General features: G+C 40.8%; 1 protein-coding gene across 6 annotated transcripts in view; it reads right to left on the bottom strand.

Annotated features, from left to right (window-relative positions):
- LOC141110765 (transcriptional enhancer factor TEF-1-like) overlaps nt 1-25,569 on the bottom strand; it is a 126,171-nt gene extending 100,602 nt beyond the window's left edge. For 2 of the 6 annotated variants that reach the window (XM_073602358.1, XM_073602361.1), the window contains exon 1: nt 25,238-25,569. The gene's annotated coding sequence lies outside the window, so the exon portion shown is untranslated. The other 4 variants (XM_073602359.1, XM_073602363.1, XM_073602364.1 and 1 more) reach the window with 3 other exon arrangements.
- Between the last annotated feature and the right edge of the window lie 304 nt (nt 25,570-25,873).

The following is a 25,873-nucleotide window of genomic DNA, read 5'->3' as shown; positions in this document are numbered from 1 at the left end:
GGAGGTGTAAAATACAATGTTTAACTAGTCAGACAAGCATATCTTCTGGTGAACACAGCTACTTGTACACAAAGAGGAACAGACCGAGCGAACCAGGAAGGGGAGTGGGCTGCAGAAAGATCTAGAAGCCAAGAGGCCGATCTACGCTGTGTTTGCACAGATTTTTTTTTTTTTACAGGAGAGTTTGGAGAGGCAGGAAGTGCTTACTGATCGAAATCTCAGCCTCTCTCACGGAGTAGCCAAGAAGAATAAAGCAGGAACATGGGTCAGCTCTGCTGAAAAACAAGCATGTTGTATAAAGTAATGAGTATACAGAGAAATAGAGAAACGTCATAAGCAGCCAAGACACTATAATCTGCTTATCTATACTACCAGTACAAAGATGTACTGTAAGAATACTGTACATGGAAAAAGATATAAGGGCTCTAAAAGTCTTGATATTGTACAGAAAAACAATTTAACATGATGCAATAATCTGGCCACAGATGCTGCCAAACATTTACAATCCAACCACTGCTAGGTTTTCTTCGCAGCAGAAAGTAATGTAGACAACCTTCCAAATCTCCAGTAAACATTCCTTTATGGGAACACACCTGTCTGGCTCTATATAAATGGGAGCACATTAGACTGGCCTTTCCCAACCTTTTTAACATAGAGGAACCCTTGAAATAACTTTCAGGTCTCTGAGAACCCCTGCCAATAATTGCTACAACCCACGGTACATTAGCATGATGGTTGGTAAGAAGAGTGCTTCTTATATTTGTGGCCAGTGGGAAGACTGCTCCCTTTACAGATAGCTAAAAAGATCATTGGTGTCAATGAAACCCCTAGCAACCTCTGGAGGAACCCTCAGGTTCATGTTCTCCCTGTGCGTTTGCTTGTGGTATTCCGGTTTCCTCCCACACTCCAAAGACATGCTGGTAGGTTAATTGGCTCCTGTCTATATTGGCTCTAGTATGTGTATGTATGAGTGAGTTAGGGACCTTAGATTCTAAAGCTCCTTGAGGGCAGAGACTGATGTGAATGTACAATATATATGGAAAGCGCTGCAGAAATTGGTCGGTCTCTCTCTCTCTCTCTCTATAATATATATATATATATATATATATATATATATATATATATATATATATATATATATATATATATATATATATATATATATTTAGGCTGGCCCTACTTTACCCATTATTTGCTAACTCAAATATTGCTAGTAAGATTTTGACAGTACAGGGACAATGACTTACAATATTCTTGAAGATACAGAATCTACAACCATCAGCATCTTTTTAAATTTGTCAGAATTCTGGACAGGTCATGACAGTATACACTGTTCTGCCATTTCAAAAAAATCTGTTGCTGGCTAGACCATATGAATAATGGATGAATTAAATCCCAACAGTGATAAAAACTACTCCAATACAGAAAAATGAGTGCTACCATAAGGGGAACTTTATTTAATTTTTTACAGTGAAGTCACCTCTTTCCTTAAAATTTCCCATTAGGCCTAAACATTACCCAGATGGAACAGTGCACATAGTGCACCATCCTGTCCAGAGTTGCACTACAATAGCAAATTTTACCTGTAAATAGCAATATAAAGATTGATATTGATGGCCTTGTCTTTGAAATATACTAATTGCAAAACTATCATACTAATGTGTGATGTGTTTGTAATACTTCCTAAGTGTGCAGATCAAGAGTTCAAAACTCCTTATAAATAGCTTACGCATTCATTGTTAACATACTTTACAATCCCTCTTTCGTGTAATGACTCCACAGAGGTCTGTGAAGTTCTGGACAAGTTTTTCCCTTCTCTGGGAAATTCAGTTCGTCAGAAAACAGGGAATATCTGTGCTGTGGAAGGAACACACTGAAATAAGAGAAAGGATGGAGTGTTGCCTGGAAACCCACTGTGTCACTTCCTTAATGATTCATTCATGTTTGTAGAACAATGAGAGGATGTGAAACGATGTGTTTAGTGCACATGACTTCGGAGCCAGGAGGCTTCAGAGACAATCCCAGCTAAACAAAATCCTGCCAATCCAAAGTGAAAATCGGGTTATATGTTAAAACTTTCAAATCAATCATACACAGAATAGCCAGGCCATACCAAGAAAAAGGTATTGGACACAATATATTCCAATACCATGTAACTTTTGTTTCCGTACACATATGCCAAAAATGCTGGTCAAATATCAGAAGATACTGAGCCTTAAGCCTGCCATACATGGTTCTTATTTCAGCCGATACCTGCTGAAATAACCAAAATTAGAGCGTGGCTAGTTTAGGAACCACCCAGTTCAGCATCAACATCAATTAAACGACTGAAGGAGCTGGGTGAAAAACTGATGCTCGTACAGCGACTGCATCTTATCAGATGTACTCATAGGTCGGGTATTTAGACACGACTGCAGGTGCAAGCTGTCAGAATACAAAAGCCAGCAAAGATGATTCCTCTTGTCCAGCTTGAGAAATATATAAGTGTATGCCTAGTCATAGGTTTATGAATCTATCACAAATTACAAAATGCGTCAATTAAACCCACAGATATGGGAAGAGTTGGAAAAACACTTTCCGAGTTTCCATAAATCATCACCATTCCCTTTCTTCCTTACATTTACTTGTTTGCATCCCATCTAGCGTGGTGTGAATGTGGAGTATTAAGCAGTTATCAGAGAACCTGGTGTTTTTTCTAATGTATAAAAACTATTAGAGCTACTACACACAATCTGATCTGTCACATGCTCTGAACAATATGATGATTATTATTAATATCATACTGGATTTATAAAGTGTCAGCTTTACAAACTGGAAGGGGACAATACAATTACAATACAATTCAATAGATTAGAGGGCTCTGCACATTAGAGCTTACAATCTAAAAGGGATGGTCAGAAAGAGAGAGTCAAAAAGTAATACCTGCTAGGGATGAGCTGATGGAGAAAATAGAAGTTATGTTAGTTAGAGGCAGGATATGCCTCCCTGAAGAGATGTTTTTTTCAGAGATTGCCTAAAGGAAGATACAGAACAGTGTTTTTCAACTCCAGTCCTCAAGGCGCCCCAACAGGTCATGTTTTCATGCTTTCCATTATTTTGCACAGGTGATTTGATCAGTTTCACTGCCTTAGTAATTACCACAGCTCTTTCATCTGAGGGAAATCCTGAAAACATGACCTGTTGTGGCGCCTCGAGGACTGGAGTTGAGAAATACCAGAGTTGGAGATAGTTGAAGAGATTAGGATAAGGAGTTCCAGAGTATGGGATAGGCTCTGAAGAAGTCCTTGAGGCAAGCATGGGAGGTGGTGACAACGTAGCCAGAGAGCAGAGAGAGTAGTACCAACAGTTTTGTTGGTATTTTGAGACAAGGTTGGTGATGTAGCCGGGGTCAGAGTTGAGGATGATTGAGGAGAAATTGGCAGAGAAGGATAACAGACACTGAACAGATAGCCAAGCGTGTCTAGTAACAACATTCATTATGGACTGAAGGGGGAATAGCTTGTGTAAAGGAAGGCCAACGAGGAAAGAGTTGCAATAACTGAGGTGTAAAGTTACCAGGGAGTGAAATATATGAGCAAAATTGTACAAAACTCCCAATCTATATGAGGGTCATCAACAATAGAAGGAGAAAAAAAAAAAAAAACTATATATGAGACAGGCAGGGCTCATAGAAGTATTTTAGATTTCCCATTAGGGTTTGCTGCATGAGCCCTGCAAAGCCAGATCCAGATATCTTTGCCATCTATCACTGGTGGATCTTCCAGGGATCTAACCAATTAAAAAAAACTAGAGCTAAGCAGCCAAATACAATTAGCTCCATTAATTTGAGGGAAAACACACACAAACAAAATAAGGTTGAAACATAATGGTTAATTTTAGTCATGTTCATAATAAAAATTATAACCTGGGATTGCATTGTAGTTCTGGATCTGACAAACCTTGGCAGAAAAGTCAGGGCAAAAAGTGATCATTATCTCAAAAAATGGCAGAGACTTAAACAGCCTCTACCTTACAGGGAGGGGCCCAACTGCACATCTGGACTTGCCTGGCCCTTCCTGACCCCCTGAGGGCTGAATACATGGGGGAGGGAGTGAAGGAGATGTTATCAGACCTGTGAACAGATCCCCTTGGGACAGAAGGAGTATGATAAGACAATCAGTGATTTGAGAGGCTCTGACTACAGGCTTTGACATTTACCAGAAGACAGAACAGTTTCATAAACAGATGGAACTAAATATATTGCAATAAGCCACATTGCCCTCACTATTACAGTACTCCACCACCTCTGCAAGTTACAGTATAACTATGAACTGGTGGATGAGTAACCAAGCAATGGTATCACACTTCCTGAAATTACACTGTGCTATCTACAGATCATATACTTGCTGAATGAGAGGAGATCAGGGGGTGCTAACTACATTGGACCTACTATGTGCAGGGTTCAGTACCATTAACCCATACCAACCAACATTCAATCATCTGTTTAATAGTGAATTCAGACTAGTCATGGGGTATTTACATTAAGGCCTCAGGCATAGAAATAAGGCCTCATGCACACTGAGCGTTTGTCCAGCTCTTCAGAACCTCCGAAGAAAAGCAGTCTAAAAATAACCTGCCTAAAGCCGTGTTTTGTAAAGACTTTTAGGCGTGTCAAGTGCTCAAGAGCTAAATCTGCCTAGCATTTAGGGGCATTTAGACCATTTTTTTTTCTGGCTCTAAACGCTCCTGCTTCTAAACGCGTGTGTGCACATTGACTCATGGCTAACATGAAGCGATGTTAAGGCCACTTTCACACTAAAGGGGCGGCTGCGCTAGCGGTAAAGCACTGCTAGTTTTAGCGCCATTTTAGCTGCGCTTTTAACCCCCGCTAGCGGCTGAAAAAAGTTAAAAGCACTGCTGCTGAATCGCTTTGCAAGCGCTTTGGCAGTGTTGGCCATTGATTTCAATGGCAGGGGCGGTTTAGGAGCGGTGTATTCACCGCTCCTAAACCGCCCCAAAGATGCTGCTTGCAAGAATTTTTTTTAACATCCCGCAAGCACGCCACCCCAGTGTGAAAGCACTTGGGCTTTCACACTGGAGTGACAGGAGAGGCGCTATGCAGACGCTATTTTTAGCGCTAAAACACCTGTAAAGCGCCTCAGTGTGAAAGTGGCCTTAGAGACAGAAAAAAAAAACCCTCAAACACCCTCAAAAATATTGTGTTTGACACCAAGTATGCAAAAGGCATAAAAGTGCTGCCAACAGTGACCAGTCAGATCTTCCTCCAAGGCAGAGATCAGAATCAAACTGTTTGCCAATTTTCAGCTCCACCTGTCTTGACAATCAAATTAAAAAACTGACTGATCCATGTGGACTATTTCCATCCCATCAGGTGCAATCACTGTTTGGATATTCAAACAGCCATGAGATCAGCCCCGTCTGAATATAATAGCTGGGAGTGCAGATTTCTCCATCCGTACGATTAAGTGTGAATAGAGGAACCTATTGATTTTCTCCCAGCATATGCTCCAGATTCATGCAATCCATTATTACTACTACTACATACAATTGCATGTGTTCTCATGGTGCTCATAGCTAACCAGACTAAATATCTTGACAATTCTCTCTGTGTGTAATGAAGGTAAAACATTTCATATTTCCTTGGTTGTGATAGAACATACAAAAAAAACTATTACATAGCATACTAAATAATAGGACAATGACTACACAGTCATGCAGAAAAAGTAAAGCCCAATATTGATGTTTCCACCCCATCATGGAGGATCCCTTGAAGGGACAGAATACGCTAAAATCTTTATCGCTTTGCATGGATTTATTTGTAGCTTCACTATTCTGGACATGCGCATGCTGAAATCTATTTTTTTTTTTTTTTATAACTACAATCAATTTAGCAGAACTTAATTCATTCACTATTGAGAAGAGGCAATTAATGGGGGGTATAATCACCAATAAGTTGTCCATATGGTCAACTTAGTGTAGAGTTATTCACTTTCAGGTCATTACAGAAGGACAAGCGGGCACTCTTTACGGCTCGAGATTTAACCTTCACATGCAGAAAGGCTTCTTCACAGTAAGAGCTGTGAAAATGTGGAACAGACTCCCTGAAGAACAAGTTCCGCCAACTCAGTAGATGAATTCCTAAATTCACAAAATATAACTGCTTATTAACATTTATAGATGTCACCACCAGAGATGGTTGATCTTGGGAATATCAGATTGCCTTTTGTGGGATTTGGAAGGAATTTGTTTTCTCCAACTAAAGCACATTGGACCACACTTTAATGGGTTTTTTTTTTTGCCTTTCTTTGAATCAACTGTGGGTATAGAATTGTGTACAAGGAGGTTTTCCATGCATTTTCTTTTTCTATTGGTTAAAATAAATGGACTTTTGTTTTTTTTCAACGGAAGTACGTAACTATGTAATTTATGATAGATATATAGATATATCTATTTCCACTATAGACTTGAGGGACATGGCACGACGCCCTAGTTAATAAGCACCCCTGAGATACGAATTGTCTACTCATAAAAAGGTGTACAGGTTACAATCTCTAACTTTCGATTCCCTTATACTGAAAGACTAAAAAGGAGCAATCCTTTATAACTACCCTTAGCTACATCTTCGGACATTTGATACACAAGGTTCTATGCCACAATAACACCACAAGGTGTATTTGCAGGAGTACTGTCAATGAAAAATAATTTTTTAAATATACACACACACAAAAGTCCTCCTCAAAAAAATGTAGACAGGTGCTCTTGAGTCAGGTCTTTGTTGTAAGCTAAAGACATAAAGGGTTAACTCTGTTTATAGGAAGAGCGAGTTCCAAGGAGTGTTACAAGAATGACATAATTTACAGAATACTTCATTTCAACAATCAGACATCTGAATTCCCTACTTTTTTTTCTGTGGAATGCTAAACATTTGGAATGCTCCCAATTTCTGAAACAAGGAAGGATCCTCTGCCACTGAAAGCCAGCATTATGTCATATACTCCCAGACTAAAGGTCACTTAAAGAACAGAGCAGCAAAATGTTGTTACATACAAATTTCAATTAGAAGTTGCTAAGGTTGTATTAAATCTGAGAATCGGCATATCTTACCTTTTATTCTTTTGGAAGCCTTGCCTAGAGAGCGGATGCTACAAGATACTTACTATTGCTTTTACTAGCCAGAAAAGGCATATTCTGTGCCCCTCTCTGGCTTACTTTATTTTTTATTTATTTTTTTATTTTTTAACTTAGACTGTGTTTATGTGTATAAGAGGTGGGTACTGACATATGTACATCAAATTCCTGGCAAAAAATTCCTGCATAAAAAAACGCAAGGTAATGCAGTATAGCAAATGAATATTCTTGCAAGATTCCATACACATGTGCACACGCACGTAAAATTCTTTTAGCTTTTCTTGAAATAGGTCATACACATGTATATGCGAGTATACGTGTGTAAATTCCTGTCCATTAACGCAGATTTTTTTTACTGATCTATATTTACACACCTGTGTGTACAAGCCCATTATAAACAATGGGCTGCATTTTAAGGGCATCTATGTGCAAGAGGCGTTAGTCATCATGCATCTGTTGAGGACTAAAGCTGTCCATACACAGATTGAAATTTGTCCAGTTCAGCAGGAACCAGCAGAATTTGGATCAGTGTGTGGCTGTCCTTTCTCAACAAAAGTCAATTGTTTGAGCGACTTCTGTTAAAGGGATAGGCTGAACAACTTTTGTTGAATAACGGCTCCAGCCAATTGTCTGCAGCTGCTGATCAGTGTTTTCTGATGGTGAAGGGCCTGACGAAGATGGGGCATTCCTCCATCCACCTTATTTTCATCTTTCCTGCACCACGATCTGATGTGAACCGATCCTTAAAAGCAGAAGACAAGTAAACCATGTACTTTTAGCCATATAGCATGCATTTTATTTTGATACAGTTAGTTCCCATGGGGCCTGTCAACATGTTACAGCAAGTAAAAAAAAAAAAAAAAAAAAAAAAAAAAAAAGGGGAAAGGGTTCTTCTCACTGCAGTGCAAAGTGACATAAATTGCCAGACAAACAAAGGGTAGGTTCACATCGCAGCCCCCACTTAAGGTGTGGTAAGTTTCTGCATGCTTTACAGTGAATGTTCTACCTGTGTTGCATTGTAGGCTTGTTTTTTACTCACAGTTACTTTTTTAGTCAACGCGCTGCAGCGTGGATAAAATGCATGCCTGCCCTGCAGTTTTTTTTATTTTTTTGCTTTTTACAGCGTACACCAACACAGCATGTTAGTGTGAGCTGTGACATTACAAAACAAGGTGAAAAACATGTCCATGTGGGGTGTTTACCTCAGTCAAAAAAATAAAACACAAACATGCCCCATTAGCACACCACCATGGGTAACTAGATTTATTCTGTATTTGCATGGTAAAATAAAAGCTGTTTTATAAACAAAGTTTTAAAATGTAAAAAAAAACAACCTGTATGCAGTAAACGTAGACTCTGAATAGAGTAGGAGCTTTGCAGAGTCTGCTTTGATCCCGCAATGTTGTCACAGTATTTTTTTCTCTTTATCTGAAGTCTCTGTGGCTGCCCTGAGGCAGATTCACTGTCCTGCTCATCACCATCTTGCTGCAAAATTTGTACAACCCATCCCCTATCCAGTTGTTTTTCAGGCCCCCTCAATTCTGACAGGGTTTATTTTTATAAAGACAACAATAAATTCTGGAAAAAAAAAATGTAAGTAGTTGTAAAGGCACAGGGTTTTTACCTTCATGCATCCTGTGGTATTTGCTCTGTGCAGCACCCCACCCAGCCCCCTCTAATACTTGAGCCCCCTCTCGATCCAGTGATGTCCATGAGAAGCCTTGGCTCTCCGGGGACTCGCACACCTGATTGACTTTTGGCAGCAGCCAGCGAGTCAAATCAGGAGACGTAGGGGACGGGCCTGCTTGGGTGCCCCCACAGCAAGCTGCTTGCTGCGATGGCACCCGGCAGGAGGGAGGAGCAAGGAGTGCCAGCGTGGGGCCCAGGAACAGGAGGATCCGAGCTGCTCTGTGAAAACATTGCACAGAGCAGGTAAGCATGACAGGTTTGTTTATATATATATATATATTTTTTTTTAAGCAAGGCTTCAATGTTGCCATTTTTGTTTACCATGAGAGAAGGCTCAGTATTACTCTACAGAGATTTTATATATAAAATAATGGCCACTTCACACATCAGAAATCACTGCTCCAGTGTAACTGAATGATGGGATCTTGCTATCCAAAGCTACCACAAGCCCCCATTCACACTTCAGCATGAGCGTAGCCAGGTGATTTAGAAGCATTTTTGTGTGTATTTAAGCACAACTTGTACGAGAGTAGAATCGCACATTTTTGGCTCCATACACTTTTAAATTTTTTTCAGGTGCTCCTATGGAAGGGATTCTCCCATAAAGAAGATTATAAGCTCCTTGAGGGCAGGGACTGATGTGAATGTACAATATATATGTAAACCGCTGCTTAAATTGTTGGCGCTATATAAGTACCTAAAATAAATAAAATAAAAATGTACTTTTTCAATGCTCAGGTGGGAACAGTACCATTGAGAAAAATGTTGTTCTTCATCTTAAGTGTTGTCATGTTTCAGGAATAGCGCGACAAAACACTCAGGTGAATGGGGCCATTTACCTCAAAGAAGCATGTGTACAGTTGGAGCTTCACATTACATAACGGAACACTCAGGTGTGGTTGGACCTACTGACAATGGGATTCTTCATCTTGAGTGATGTCATGTTTTGGGACCCGAGCAACAAAATGTTCAGGTGTAAAGGGGGGTGAATAACTTCAGGCCAATTCAGCCGATTCCTAGCACTGTTGGCACCCCCTGGTTCAACAAACCCATTTAGCATCGATGGGGGAATCTAATGACTTCTTTTGTTTAGCCCCATGGGAAATCCTTACATGTATGGCAAGTCTAAGTTTAGGCATTCCAATATTTTTTGTATCTTCTAGAATTTAAAAATAAAAAGCAAACAGAAATAGATTTTAACACGTAGTTGCTCTATAGTTGATACAGCAAACCTCTAACATTCTTCTGAATCTTCTCCAACCTAGGGATTTCAGGTTACTTTGAAACACAAAGTTAGCTGCTTCCTACCACACAACAGATTGATCTGTCTCTTTAAAGAAGCGGGTGTTACACGGTGATGGAAAATGCTGCCAACCTTTGTGCCAGGAAAGGTGTTATGCTAATAATGAACTTGTACTGGCGCCAGCATCGGCCCAATTGAAACTCCAGGCTGCTCAGCGTCTACAGCCGCCAACTTTCCTCACCCAGTGCCTGGCTAAATAAACTGCTCAAATGTTTTATCTGACTGTTGGGTTTGTGACGTAGATCTGATAATGAAAGTCTGAAATAAAAGTAAATCATTTCTACTACTGACTACTAATACATTAAAAGGCATGCTGGAAGTTATTGTACTAAAAATATAATGCTGGAAAGGAGAAGCGGTGAAAAAAAAAAAAAAAAAAACATACTTGATTCCTCCAGGGAAGAATGATGTATTGGGTACTGGAAGTATCATGTTTAAAGAAGAATTCCAGGTAAGAATATTTTTATGTAATTATATTGATCCAGCTTGGACCAATGTAACTATGTACATTCCATACCTGTGAGATCCCTCTAGAAGCTGCACATCATTTTTAGTGGCCAGCACTTCTTCAGTGATCACCATGCTGAACGGGAAGTTGGCCGCTCAGCTTGTGCATCATTCAGAGAATGCTATGCAAAGAGTTCTTTGATTGGATAACGTAGAGAAGCGGACCATGACATCACACTCTCCATCTCATCCAATCAGAGAATGCTTTGAATTCACTGAGAAAATTCACAGCATTCTCTGAATGGCACCCACACCGAGCGGCTGACCCCCTGTGTACACAATACAGCAGGGCAGCAGCTCCTCCCGGGACACAGAAGCAAGTGGAGATCACTGGAGTAGCAGTGTCTACTACAATGATTTCCAGCTTCTTGAGGGATCACACAGGTATATCCATACCTGGAATTCTTTAAAGCCCATTTCACTTCTGTGTGCTTCCATCTCATACCATGGCAGAGGGAGCACAGTGAAAGGTGGATTATAGATCCTGTTCACTAATCCCACCTAGGACAATACCTGCATGGAGTGTGTATGTTCTCTCCCAGTTTGTGTGGATTTCCTCCCAAGATTCAAAAAACACACTAGCGGTTAAAAGGCTGTTTCTGCAATTGCACCTAGAGTGTGTACGAGTGTTGTAGGGAGACTGAGCACATGGACTGATGTGAATGTATCTACATACTTTGTAAAATGCTGTTTAATATGCCTGCACTATATGAATACTGGACATATATAACATAAATAAGTAAAGATCTCCTGGTAAACAAAGCTTTTTGTTTTTTTACAGGCTTTAAAACTCACTAAATACTGAACGGGTGCCATTGAAAAGAATGGGCTGAGACTTATCATGCAACTTTGATGTCCAAAGTTGCATTACAAATCACAGTGTGAATGGAGCCTACATGCCTGCCGACTCTCTAAATGGCCAGAATTTTTACACTTGTCTACTTTTGGATCACAGGGGATACAATAAACATGTCCAATTAATACATTCCTTCAGCCCTACAGATTATACTCTTAAGGTCCGGTCCATTTACACCATTTGCGTTGAGCTCCGGTTGGCAAAGTCCCAACAAAAAGACAAAGCAATCTGCCCCATTTACTATGGCATCAGTTCACACCAATGCACTGCGATTGGTGTTCGCTGAAAAATTTACTGCATTTATTTATTATTTATTTCAGGTACTTATATAGCGCCATCAATTTACGCAGCGCTTTACATATATATATTATACATTCGCATCAGTCCCTATACCCTCAAGGAGCTTACAATCTAAGGTCCCTAACTCACATTCATACCTATACTAGGGCCAATTTAGACAGGATCCAATTAACCTACCAGCATGTCTTTGGAGTGTGGGAGGAAACCGGAGTACCCGGAGGAAACCCACGCAGACACAGGGAGAACATGCAAACTCCAGGCAGGTAGTGTCGTGGTCGGGATTCGAACCAGCGACCCTTCTTACTGCATGCCACACTCTTTTATGCAGCGTACACACGGTCGGACTTTTCGAATGGACTCGTCGGACGGCCTTTCCGACGAACTTGCCTACACACGATCATACCAAAGTCCGATGGATTCATACGTGATGACGTACACGGGACTAAAATAAGGAAGTTGATAGCCAGTAGCCAATAGCTGCCCTAGCGTCGGTTTTTGTCCGTCGGACTAGCATACAGACGAGTGGATTTCTGGGTCCGGTGGAGTTATGACGTAAAGATTTGAAGCATGTTCCAAATCTAAAATCCGTCAGATTTTCGACTGGAAAAGTCCGCTGAAAGTCCGAAGAAGCCCACACATGATCGGATTGTCCGCGGGACTCGGTCCGTCGGACCAGTCCGGTCGAAAAGTCCGCCCGTGTGTACGCGGCTTTAGAGCAGAGTGCTGTGACGCAAACACCTGCATTGCAATGCAGCTGCGGTGAATAGCACTGAATAAAACGTCACCTCTAATATTTCAAAAGTTCTAACAAAAAAAGGAAAAAGCAAACAGTGCGATGCACTGGAATCAGCGCGTTTGCACTGTTCCACTCAGCGCACACCAGTGGTTGTTTCAGTGCGGATACTGATGTGAACAAATCCTAAAACTGAGGCTGTAGCTTCATCAAGGATCCTTTCACATTTCTCCCTTCCTGTGCGTTGCATTACTGTGAATTTTGTCTTGCCACCATGCAATACATTAAGGCAGTCCATCCATTTCCAATGGGTTGCTGCCAACACACAGGGACGCACCAAAAATGGCCACACAGCACTTTTCTTGAAGCAGCACATTACTGTGTTACCTTAGCGCATTGGGGTGGTATTCGAAATGAACAGCACCACAATGCGTGAATGCAAGTAACGTGCACAGGTTTGCGCCACAGCAAAGTACACATTACCGCAAAGCATTGCACTGGAAGGTGTGCTTCCACTTTCAAGCTTCAGTTATTGTACAGCATGCTATATTGTCCCTGAATGACTCAATGTGGAGGAGTGGGAACAAATGGCAGCCACAACCACCCAGACCTGGACATACACACAATACTAATCACAAAAAAACAAAACAAAAAAAAACAAAACACGTTTTAAACCATTGAATGTACGATAGAGTGTTCCAAATAAATTAGGAGATTACATTTATTTATCAAGAGCGGACTAAACAAGAATCTCACTGCAGTTGGGGAATTCCACATCAGCTCAATCTACAACAGCCAAGTTTCACAACTACCTGACCAGGTCTGTTAGCTCAACTCACAAATGACGTGACATATAACCACTAAAAACTAGGAGTTTCTTACCTGTAGGCACCAATCAGATCCATTCTATTGAAGTCTAAAATCTCACTGATTGAGGAAATAAGTTTTACCCTACTGACTCTCTTACTTCAGATAAGGAAAAAAAAAAAAAAAAATAAAAAATAAAAAACATGCAAATGTAAATGTTACCAAATTAAACAAGCTTACAAACATATCAATAAGTAGGACTTTAAAGAGCCTCTGATTGGCAGATAATCCTCCCACTGCCCCGGGAGGCCACTGAAATACTGCTGTGTTAAAGATGCCTGCTGGCACTGACGGGGTTAATTGAGCTAATCCTCTCAGTGTGCCGGACATCACAGTGTATTTATGTAATGGGGGTTTCTTCTGTTAAAGAATAGGCCCTTATTCACTGCTGAGGTGTTTTATTTGCACCATCTGCATAGAATAGAACAGGGGTCGGTGCGGGTGACAGTGTGCATGGGGGCTCACTGTTACTGGGATGTTTTTGGTTTTGATTCTATCTGGCACTACAAAAGTCAGTACTATTAAAATTACACAGAAAAAAAAAAACTCACACCGCTCACAATCATGACCTGTACAAAGATGCTACCGCTTAGAGTAAACATTGGTTTATATTTTTTAAAGGACCTATATCAAACATTAGAACATGTTCCATCATTGAAATACAAAAAAAGTGGTAAAAAGGGCTAAAATTCTTACCTGTCCTGTAGGCCAGCAATAATCAACCAAGGTTCCCCCAGAGGCAGCTAGGGGTTCCTTGACTTGTGGCTGATTGACCTTCCATCTATCTGATGGTGCATCCATAGTTCCATGCCCAATGTCACTTGACAGAGCCAGTGGCATGACACCAGGGATCTTTTTAGTTGTCTGTAAAATGACATTCTAACCATCGTTGTAAGATAGGCATTCTTTCAACTGACCACCAATGTAATGTGCATTATTCCCACTGACCCCAATGAATACATTTCAACAAGGGGTCATTGGGACCTGAAAAATATTTCAAGGTTTCCTCTGGGGTAAAACATTTAAGAAGGGATGCTGTAGTACATGATTATCCAAACTTTGAGTGATGCCACATGACTGGATGCCTAGGTATAGTATTATGTGATCTTTGCTAGAGAGAAAGTTCATAGCTTAGACAGGCCTACGTTCCCATTTAGCAGAGATGATGAAGCCAGGCACTTAGAACTGATGGGAACCCAAAAACAGCATTTTGTCCAAGACAGACAATTTCAATCCTTCTATTAATCTCTCTGTACCAAGAGAGTGTTTTAGGCCAGCTGTACAATAACCAACTTGTTTTCCCTCAACCACAGGATGAAGGAAAAGAAAATCACTATATTTGCCCATCAGCACATTCAGAGAAACCAAATTATGGATGGGCATATGTATCTTATATATGTTGCATACACCTTTTCTCCTGCAATTTCATTTCTGAGCCTAAATACATGTTTCTAGAAGTAACCAGGAATAATAAAATAAAAATATATTAAATTACAAGTCCTGTACATTGATGCAGTTCTCTCCTTTGCCTTACGGTAAATGCAAATGTGACCAAAGTTTTTTTTTTGCCTAAACCATGTACAGATCTGCTTGTGTATGGTCAATCTTCAGATGGTCATAAATCACTACAGGGAGGTCTTAAACCACCAGGCGGCTGAACCCTTTACAGAAAGAGCAGCCAGAGATATCAGCTGTGGACAGGAGGTGTCCATAGAATAGTCAGGACTGACACTCGATTACTGTAAACGCAATATAAAATTGTCATGGATGTTCCAAACCATTCATCCAATTATACCGAGACATAGCTGATCAACACAGAAATCACAAGAACTGCACATTACATAGGATTACAGTTAGAAAGAATTGTAGGCACATATCTAAGTCAGTCTGAAAGGACAACACTATGGGGGCACAATAGACAACTCCAACAACCTGTACAATCAAAATCAATAGTAAACATTTAGAACCTACCGCTTTGATTTTAATATCCTATTAGAAGGTACATAGGTAATTCTTTTTAATAGTGGAATTCATACATCAAAAAGGTGAGGAACTGTTTAAAAAAAAAATTCTATGTTCCATAAATGGCCTTTTTTGTTTTCTTTCACCACCTTATTGGGGTCACATTTAATATGCCCCAAGGAAGACAGAGATGAATACAAGTAGAAATGTTTCAGATCGGGAACCAGTTTAACAACTTCATGATGAGCAAACAAAACAAGAAGATGTGAACTGTAAGGGATGGCTGCACGAACAGAGTCAAGGGCTGTTTTTAAGCAAGGACAGCAGAAAAAGGCTGTACTGTGCTGGGAAAAAAAAAAAAGGGACACTAAACAATTTCCTTATTCTCCAAAAATCCACTGCTTAATGGCCCTGTAATCTATTCTTCATGAAATAATTTATTACTGTGTTTTTCTGCCTCCCTGTACTCCCAAACTTCTCCATTTCCCCTCACTACTGTTTGTTTGGAATAGGATGTGCACTGTAGTTTCGGTCATTTGTGCAGCTCTAAGCACACTACAAAATTCCAATGTAGTCCATCTTGGGAGTGAGTAAGTGACTCACTCACTCCCAAGTGAAGAGTCACTATGTTCCTACACACAGTAGGACCATGGAGAACCAAAGTAGCCACCATTTACCTGAAGTCATTTTTTTTTTTAACAGATAGATAGATAGATAGATAGATAGATAGATAGATAGATAGATAGATAGATAGATAGATAGATAGATAGATAGATAGATAGATAGATAGATAGATAGATAGATAGATAGATAGACTACTACTATACATATAATACTGAATAGTTATTAATGATTAATTACATAGTTAGCTAGGCTGAAAAAAAGGCAAGTCCACCCGGTTAAAAAAAAAAATTATATACGATATGAATTCTCAATTATTGTCTGCAAAATCATTATTTTTATGTATTTTGTTTTCAAGTCATGACCTTTAAGTCATGTCATATGACTGAAGAAAGCAGCAATACCCCCTCCCGATATATCCAACTACAGGTTTTCCTGTGAAATCTTCTAAACAACGCTAACAGTCCTCAGCTCTGCTCATTTCTTTTTCCAACACAGCACATGGCCACAATCTCCACAACTGATGTCATGAGAATATTCCCCGGAATGTCTATATTTATGATTGGACTCTGGTGTAGAGCGGGTATAAAGGAAAGTTTGTTCCGTATGATTCCAGTTCATACACTCCTAGTAAAGTTTGTTGGGCTGGCTGGGAGAGTTTCTAAAAAAACCTGGTAGCTAAACAGAGCCCAGGCTTGGTGATACCACTAATAAAGACACAAGTGAGTTACTCATAAGCTGAGTTTCTGGAGGAGTCAACTATGTGTTGAAACATCCAGGATCACCTATGACAATCACTGTACATACTACTGTCCTGTCCTAGGTGTGTGAATCACCAGGGTGATGGTAAAGAAACAGCTTCCTCTGGAGTCACACAAAGCAAGCAAATGATATAAACCTGAATACATTCTTAATGTTTAATTAAAATAGTTAAAATTAAGTAAACCTCTCTGGAAAATGTTAAAATGTTTTAGGCCCCATTCACACATGAGCGTTTTCTAGCCTCAAGCTCCAAAATGCTCAACATCCCCAATCCCACGCATTACAATGGTGACTGTTCCCATAGGGGTGCTCAGACTCCTGTAGCTCTAGAAGCTACTTCTGAGACAGAGTTGGGCATTTTTTGCCCCACAAAATTCAATTAAAATGCCTGAAAATGCTCGAAGTGGACATTTTTGAGCATTTTTCAGGAATTTGAAGCTTGTATGAACTGGTCTCCTCCCTCTAGTGCTTTCCATTGGCTAAAAAGTTTTTGTTTTGCCTGAAGTTTGAATACACATGTGAAATGCTTGAAATACACTTCTAAACATGCTTGTACACACACACACGCCCTGTTTTTAACCTATTCGATATTAGGAGGGACCTTGGGTTGAAAGTGTTTTTCACTTTTATGTACCCCAATCAACCATAACATAATGACCACCCACCATAACCCATTAAGACATGGACTCCATTAGAACACTGAAGGTATGCTGCATGACCTATATGATTTTATTTGTGTATGTATAATATATACTTTCAAACCTGGTGTCATAAAAATCTGTTTTCTAAACCAAAACAATATTGTGGATCTTGATCGTAGTGCCAGTCCCAATTATCTAAATCAATAACTGTGGTTGGTAGTAGGGATGGTGACATCCTCTCAAGAGAGGCTTCGGAGTAAATTTTCAAAGTAATGTTCCAGCAAGTTTGAGTTGAAGTAGGGCTTTAAAGTGGTTGTAAACCCTTTACAACCACTTTTTGCTACAGGCAAGCCTATAATAAGGCATACCTGCAGCTACCCCAGATGTCTCCTAAAGCTGCATGGTTTAGGAAACATCCCCTGTATCGGCACATGCGCACTGAAGCAATGGCACGTACGTACTCCTGCACGCATGCGCGGGAGTGACATCATCACAGCTCCAGCCAATCACAGCGCCGGAGCCCGCGCTACCCGGAAATAACTAATATCAAGGGTACGAGGACCGCTGTGGGGGCTTCGATCTAAGGTAAGTAATTCATAATGAGCTAGTATGCTATGCATACTAGCTCATTATGCCTTTGTCTTGCAGGTTTTTTTGTTTGTGGGTTTACAACCACTTTAATGGACAAAAGAGCAATTGAGTTAAAGAGAAGTTTCATGTAAAATGTAGACTGACCAAAAGCCACATCTAGAGCCAAGCTTTCTTGGATTACAACAGCTCTCACCATACAACATTATGCAGCCCTGGAAGAATCAACAAGGACCTCAATATTATGAGGCAGAGACACAAGTATCAATTTAAACAAATGACTGCCATGCTGCTGCCCAGTTGTTACATTGTGGTTGGTTGCAGAAGTGTATAACACCATGCTCACAATACACACCCACTTGATCATGAATTAAAATGTTTTTTCCTTGGAGAAGCCTTCTTTGATTGGGCAGCCTTGTTCTAATTTTATCTAACCTACTTTTCCTATTATAAAGATTAATTACAGTGTGTCAAAGTCATAATACAAGACACCATGGAGACATGACATGGAACTACAATCAAGATGACTGTAGAGGTCATCCACTTATACAAACACATGCAATCTTGCCATAACTTAATATTCTGCGCAGAACTCCAGTATACATAGTACTTTGTAATGTAAACATTACAGCTCAGTGCCACGCAGACATTACATATGCAAATACAGGCCAAAGAAAGCAAAATCCTCATTTTTTTAAAATCAGAGTTAAGGTATAATTATAAAGCCTCTTGAGTTTTGGCACAGTGGTCCAATTCCGACAGCACAGAGTACAATGGTCTGGCAGGGGGAATTCGTCTATTAGTATAGATAGAGAAATCCACTGGCTATACGCTATATAATTTTCTTGTTCAAATTTCCTTTAGGTAGGCCATACACGGTGCAAATTTGAACATTGACACAGACAGTGCCGACAGGTGAATCCCTCCTGCCGAGCAACTGTCTGCTCCAGGCAAGGATGGCTTCCCTGCAGGGAGAAGACAGTGATTATCGCTGGCGGCTATAGCAACCGCTTCGATTGTGATAGATCGCAAGAGAATCCAGCAGACTGGTTGTACCCAAGTAGATCAATCAACTTGGTACATTCAGACTGCCCATCAATGGTTCAAAACTTGGCCGGTTCCTGCTGGACCGGCCCAGATTTAAACCGTGTATGGCCGGCCTTAGATTTACCTTCAGCTATGTAGTGCAAGGGCCTGCCTAGTTGCATACTAATTGAAAGTGTTTAGGTTTCACCTCATATGGTTTTGGTAAATCTAAAAAGGAAAATTGTATAATGTAAGGCCAGCCATTAAGACCCGTACACACCGGCCGAATGTCAGGAGACAACAGCCGGTTAAAAAAAACAAAAACAAAAAAAAATAAAAACAGCAGACATTCGGCCTATGTGTATGTCAGGCATGCATGCTGAAAAACCAGCAGCCGACGACTCCCAATTAGCGCTCTCAGCCAATAACAGGGAGCGCTGATCAGAGTGTTCTGGCGGGGGGAGGCCACCCCCCTTCCAGAACACAACAGCTCAGCAGGGGAGAACAGCCCCGCTGTAACCCGCTGGGGTTGCATGAAAAAGAACTAATAGTGTGTACCCGGCTTTATCCTTCCAGTCCTAAACAAACAGAAAGATGTTATCACAGGTGCTCTTCCCTCCACCCCCTGTAGTATGTGCATTTCAATGACCAATTCACGTTGACAGTAAACAATTCCATCCATTCACCTAGTCACACCATAGATCAACCAACCTTTCTATCTAGTCCTATTGTCTGCTTGTCTAATTACCCTATTCTGATCTGGATACATGTATGCACGATGTTAATCCAAAAGGTAGGATTTGCCCAGATTACAATAAAGTGCTGAAATGATAAATCTACCTACTCTAAAAACCTGCAGAAAAGTGAATTAGCCTAGCTAGATTCCATGTTTAGCCTATTTTTGTAAGCGCTGGGAACAATCCAAGCATTTCTTGACCATACAATTAGTAAGCAGGCAGTAATGAGTGTGTGTGTTTTAACCACCTCAATACTGGGCACTTACATCCCCTTCCAGTCCAGGCCATTTTCAGCTTTCAGCGCTGTCACAATTTGAATGACAATTGCGTGGGCATGCTACACTGTAACCATGTGAAATTTTTATCACTTTCTTTACACAAATAGAGCTTTCGTTTGGTGCTATTTAATCACTTCTGGGTTTTTTTTTTAATTTTTTTTTTTAGAAAAAATAAGACCAAAAATTTTGAAAAAAAAAAATAAAAGTTTTTCTTAGTTTCTCTCAGTAAACTTTGTAAATAAGTATTTTTTCTCCTTCACTGATGGGCTGCACTTATGGGTGCTGATGAGGCGGCATGAATATGCTGCACTTATGGGCACTGATAGGTGACACTGATGGGTGGCACTGGGCACTGATAGGCGGCACTGGTGGGCACAAATAGGCGGCACTGATGGGCAACAGTGACAGGCATCACTAATGGCCACTGATTGCTGGCACTGATTGCTGGCAGTGGTGGGCAATCATTGCTGGCACTGGTGGGCATTAAATGTAATCAAGGCACTGATGATCAGTGCCCCGATTACATACCTAGCTGTCCCCTGTGAGGAGATGCCGCTGATCGGTTCTCCTCTCCTCACACTCTGTCAGTGTGAGGCAAGAAGCGCTGATTACCGGCATCTCCACAGTCGATCACATGGTTAAAGAGCCGCAGCTGTTGCTATGACACGGCGCGTGAGAGCGGTCATTCTGGGAGGCATCATATGGCCACCCAGAACAAGAGCCGCACCGCCCAGCCGTCCAGCCGTCATTTGCGGGTGGCAAGTGGTTAGAAGTGCTCATTACAGATTGCATTGTTTTCAGAAAAGTTTAAGGCTTGGTTCACACTCCTGCAATGGCAAAGTCGTATGACTTTGCCTCAGACTTGATCTAACTTGGATGCTATTTAGGAGCCTATACAAGGGCTGAAATCACCCCCAAGTCGGACCAAAGTAGAGTAGCACCTTTTCTAAAAGGGGAGATGGCACATTCAGTGATCATGACAAAGATGAAAGGACACTTATTTTTTTACACATGAAACGCGTCGGGCCTACACCACGCACCTACTTTATAGAATAGTTTTATATACAGATGTATGATCACTGCTTCATATCATATTATGGGTTGCTGCATTGCTACTAATGTGGTTTTTACGGTTTGTAAACGGTTTCGGTTATGGCTTCACTGGGGGGGGGGGACCTCTGGGGGAATCTAGGATGGAAAAGGACCTGGGGGTCCTAGTAGATGATAGGCTCAGCAATGGCATGCAATGCCAAGCTGCTGCTAACAAAGCAAACAGAATATTGGCATGCATTAAAAGGGGGATCAACTCCAGAGATAAAACGATAATTCTCCCACTCTACAAGGCTCTGGTTCGGCCGCACCTAGAGTATGCTGTCCAGTTCAGGGCACCAGTTCTCAGGAAGGATGTACTGGAAATGGAGCGAGTACAAAGAAGGGCAACAAAGCTAATAAAGGGTCTGGAGGATATCAGTTATGAGGAAAGGTTGCGAGCACTGAACTTATTCTCTCTGGAGAAGAGACACTTGAGAGGGGATATGATTTCAATATACAAATACTGTACTGGTGACCCCACAATAGGGATAAAACTTTTTCGCAGAAGAGAGTTTAATAAGACTCGTGGCCACTCATTACAATTAGAAGAAAAGAGGTTTAACCTTAAACTACGTAGAGGGTTATTTACTGTAAGAGCGGCAAGGATGTGGAATTCCCTTCCACAGGCGGTGGTCTCAGCGGGGAGCATTGATAGCTTCAAGAAACTATTAGATAATCACCTGAATGACCACAACATACAGGGATATACAATGTAATACTGACACATAATCACACACATAGGTTGGACTTGATGGACTTGTGTCTTTTTTCAACCTCACCCACTATGTAACTATGTAAATCATGATACTGTTTAGCCGATTCACCTGGGCATACACTATGATATTGTATTACCATCTTCATAATCAATGTTTTTTATAAAATTGACTGTTCCTTTGGCCATGCATACTCACCTCACGCAAAGTCTCAAAACTCTTCTTTTCCATATGCATGGGGAGGGAGCGTGCTTGCACGTCTCACTCAAAGTCCCAAACCTTTTCCATTTACAAGGACACTTATTGCCCTCTCTAGCCTAACGGCACTATAGAGGCACCATGTACATATAAACCCAAACCTAAAAAGACACTGACTTTGCTAGAGCAATATTATACTTATTTACTAATATTATACTTACTTATATTTATTATATTGCATACCTTTAGATTGTAAGCTCTCAGGAACAGGTCTGCTGGATCATGCAACCACTGTGATTGGCTGTCGCTGTGGTCGCATAATTGGGAGCTGGTTGCTCCCAATCAATACTAGAGACCGGAAGCGGTCTTTGACAGCTCGGTCACTGTACAAGGAGCATGCAGAGAGCTTGCTCTTAGCAAGGAAACCTCTGCCACCCATGGCATCAATATTCAGTATGGATGACTCTTTTTTGACCTTACATGGGAAGAGATACCACCAGCACTGGTGCATAAGGTGACATCTAGACCTACTTGTCCTCCAACCCAATCACACACATCCACTCCGAACCTACCAATGCATAGATGTGACACAGGTTTGACAACAATGAATAGAACCATTTTGCAAATGTTCCAAGCTATAAGATAACAATGTCTTCCGACATTCATGACCCAGTTGTCAGATATGCCAGAAATAGGCAACATATGGCCAATCTAACCATTTTTACTGACTTTGTTACATACATACAGAGCTAAATCATATTGTGATAATATAGCTATTAGAGACAAAAACATGGATATCTACCAACAACTTCCAATCATTTTTTGGGGACATGAAATATTGATCCCTCTAAAATCTTGCCATCCAATATATAGAATAGCTCTCAAAATGAAGATTCATAGGAGTGTTTGTCAACAAACCGTTTGCTCCATGTAAGGAGACTTTTAGCCTTGGTTCACACTGCTGTGACCCCACTGTCCCCACTTTAATGTGACATTAGAGTCCATGTGCCTCAAAGTCACACTGAAGTCTCATCAAAGTACTGCAGAAAACTTTTAATAAGTCTCTGCAACTTGAGTCACATTGATTGGAACACCCACTATTGAAATTAATGCGTTTTCACTTGTCATGCGACTCGGTATTGCAAGTTGGGGGTTAGGTTGACTATACCTTATACAGTCCAATTGACTGTACATCCTTCTTTCAATTTACCAAAACTATGCAATAGAAGGACAAACCTTAATAATGCATTCAATCTGGACATCAGGCAAGTCCTTTCACTACATAGTTGGTTGTAGAGCCAAAGGAGATTCTACAATGTACAGTCTAAATACTTAGAAAGTCCCAGAAACATTATTGTAAATAGTTCTCTATAGCTCACTCTGCCACACAAGATCAGCTCTTACGTTTTCCTAGTTAAATCCAGTAGCGCCAATAACAATCCTGGGCCTTTGTGCTGTGATTTCCCCCACCCAACCCCCTTCAAGAGATTTGTTTAGTTGCCAGTGGAAAAAGAAAAGGAAAAAAAAAAGGGAGCTTCCTGCTTTATTTATACTGAAGATACTACAAAACAAATACAACTAATGCTGAGCACAGCCAGCATGGCAGAGCCATAGAGCCCAAGCAGCTGAACAAAGAGAGCAAACTTTGAAAGCCTGCTGTGTTCCCTCCTTATCTGTCCCTCTCCCTCCTTTTTTTTCTTCCCCTACAACCTTCCCCCTCCTTCTTCCAGCTTTCCATGTCGGCTCCCATTTCCTACAAGCTGGTCAGCAACAGTTGGGCAATATGGAAAATACAGTAACCCCATAAACTGCCCCCCACCCCCCCTTTTACCAACACCCTGATCCAAGACAAAGAGCTTGCCACTGCTTAGACATCAAGGGGTTGAGTCACCAGCACTAAGCAGAGCATTGTTGAATTCACATATTACATATAAAAATGATACCGTCAATGCAAAAAATACTTTCTATATAAAAATACACACTTTAAATAAAGAACTAACTCTAAAAAAGTAAATATTTTCAATATAAAAACAAACACTTACAAATATAAAAATAGTCCCTAAATACTATAAAATATAAACAGAACACTTCACATATGAAAGTAGCACTTTAAATATAAAATAACACTCGACATATAAAAGTAGTATTTTAAATCTAAAATACTATAAAGAATACACTCTACATAAAAAAAAAAAAAAAAAAACAGGTCAATCTAAAAATAGAACTGTCAACATATAAAAATAATACTGTCAAAATATATAAAAATAAACACTGTGTCAATGTATAAATAACACTTTCAATATAAAATAACAGTTACTAAAGACCTTGAAACTTCAATGGAGAAAAGAACAAAAAGTTTCAAAGTCAAGTTTTGAAAAGTTTCAGAAGAGGTGGTTGGTGGCATTTAAAGGGTTTATAATCTAAATCTCAAAACTAAAACTTGGGGGTGGGGGGGAGACACCTACAAAATACACATTGTACAAGACAAAAGAAGAGAAAATTCAACTTGTAACCAACTGGGGGGAAAACTAAGCTCCACGCTTCGCCCAGCTCTGGGGGTTTCCTGCTTAGATCAGCAGAAAGATGGAAAAACAAAGGATCAGGACTTACATGGATACAGGAACCAAGCAGAATCCAGGCTGGGGGGAGATGGTGGTGGGTGGGGAGGCAACAAAGACCAAATCAATAAAACAAAAAAAAAAAAAAAAAGTGCAGTTTTCAAAGTTTCTCTGGCTAATGATGAACAATAAATGGTACGAGAATATATATATATATATATATATATATATATATATATATATATATATATATTTTAAAATCTGATTATAGACAATGAGGAAAAAAGGGGGCATGAGGGGGGCTATTTAACACTAAAAACAGTCCAATAAGTTGTAAACAAATCCACAGTCTCCTTAGTGGTCCGACCCCAACCTGAAAAAGCCAGATCAGCCCATACAACGAGAGATCCATGGTCGCCCTCTATGGAAGGATCACCAGGACAGCCAAAAAGAAGCGAAATCAAGGAAAAGCAACCCTTTGCCATGATCAGAGTCAGCCAAGCTCTGAGCTATCGTCCTCTCCAGCTCGATCCAAGCTCAAAGTAATCAGGAAGAGAGAAAGGAACCCAAAAAATGCCAAACATGCTAGAAACGACAAGGATTCCAAGCTCCCGGCTCGTGTGATAGACAGGAGGGGGGAGAGAGACAAATACACGGATCTGGAAGTTTTCTGCTTACCTTGCCAGCAGGAGAAGTTCAGAGGGGGCTCTGAGCAGCAAGCACTAGGTGGCCCCTGGATGGTAAGTTGGGGGGGATGTGGGAGCCAGAAGAGGGAAGGCAGCCCCTGATCAGCACTTGTATGGGGGGGGGGGGGGGGGAAGACTTAGGATTTTTTTTTCTCCTTGGAGGGATTGTCTCTGCCCCCTCCTGTGTGATGAAGGTCAGGTGAGGATGAGGAGGGCTCTGTGGGTGCTGGTGGTAGGGAAGCAGGCTTGGTATTTTGGAAAGGTGACAGCTTTTCAGAGGAATCTCTGGAATGAAGAGAGGAATGAAATTAGCTCAATGAGTCAGTTGCAGTTCAGGGGCGGGGTTTGTAGAGGGAGGGGCTCTGCTCATTGTCCGGCCCCTCCCCCCCCCCCCCTGGGAGAGGAGACATGAAGTTTGTCTGGAGGAAGAAAAGTTTTCTCCAGCCAGAGATCAGTGTGATCCCAGGATCGGATCATTGTGCTGCAGGGAGAAACGACATAGAAATCAATGGGGAGGGCTCTGTAACCTTACCTGACAAATACTGGCCATACACTATACAATGTGATTGTACAATTCTATTTAAAGTTATTAAGAAGTAACATGAGACCAAACCTAAGCGAGCAATTC

Source organism: Aquarana catesbeiana, linkage group LG10 (genome assembly GCF_042186555.1).
Source record: "Aquarana catesbeiana isolate 2022-GZ linkage group LG10, ASM4218655v1, whole genome shotgun sequence".
In the NCBI taxonomy this organism is placed as follows: Eukaryota; Metazoa; Chordata; class Amphibia; order Anura; family Ranidae; genus Aquarana; species Aquarana catesbeiana.
The sequence above is the reverse complement of the archived record's forward strand: the minus strand, read 5'-3'. Positions and strand labels throughout refer to the sequence as shown.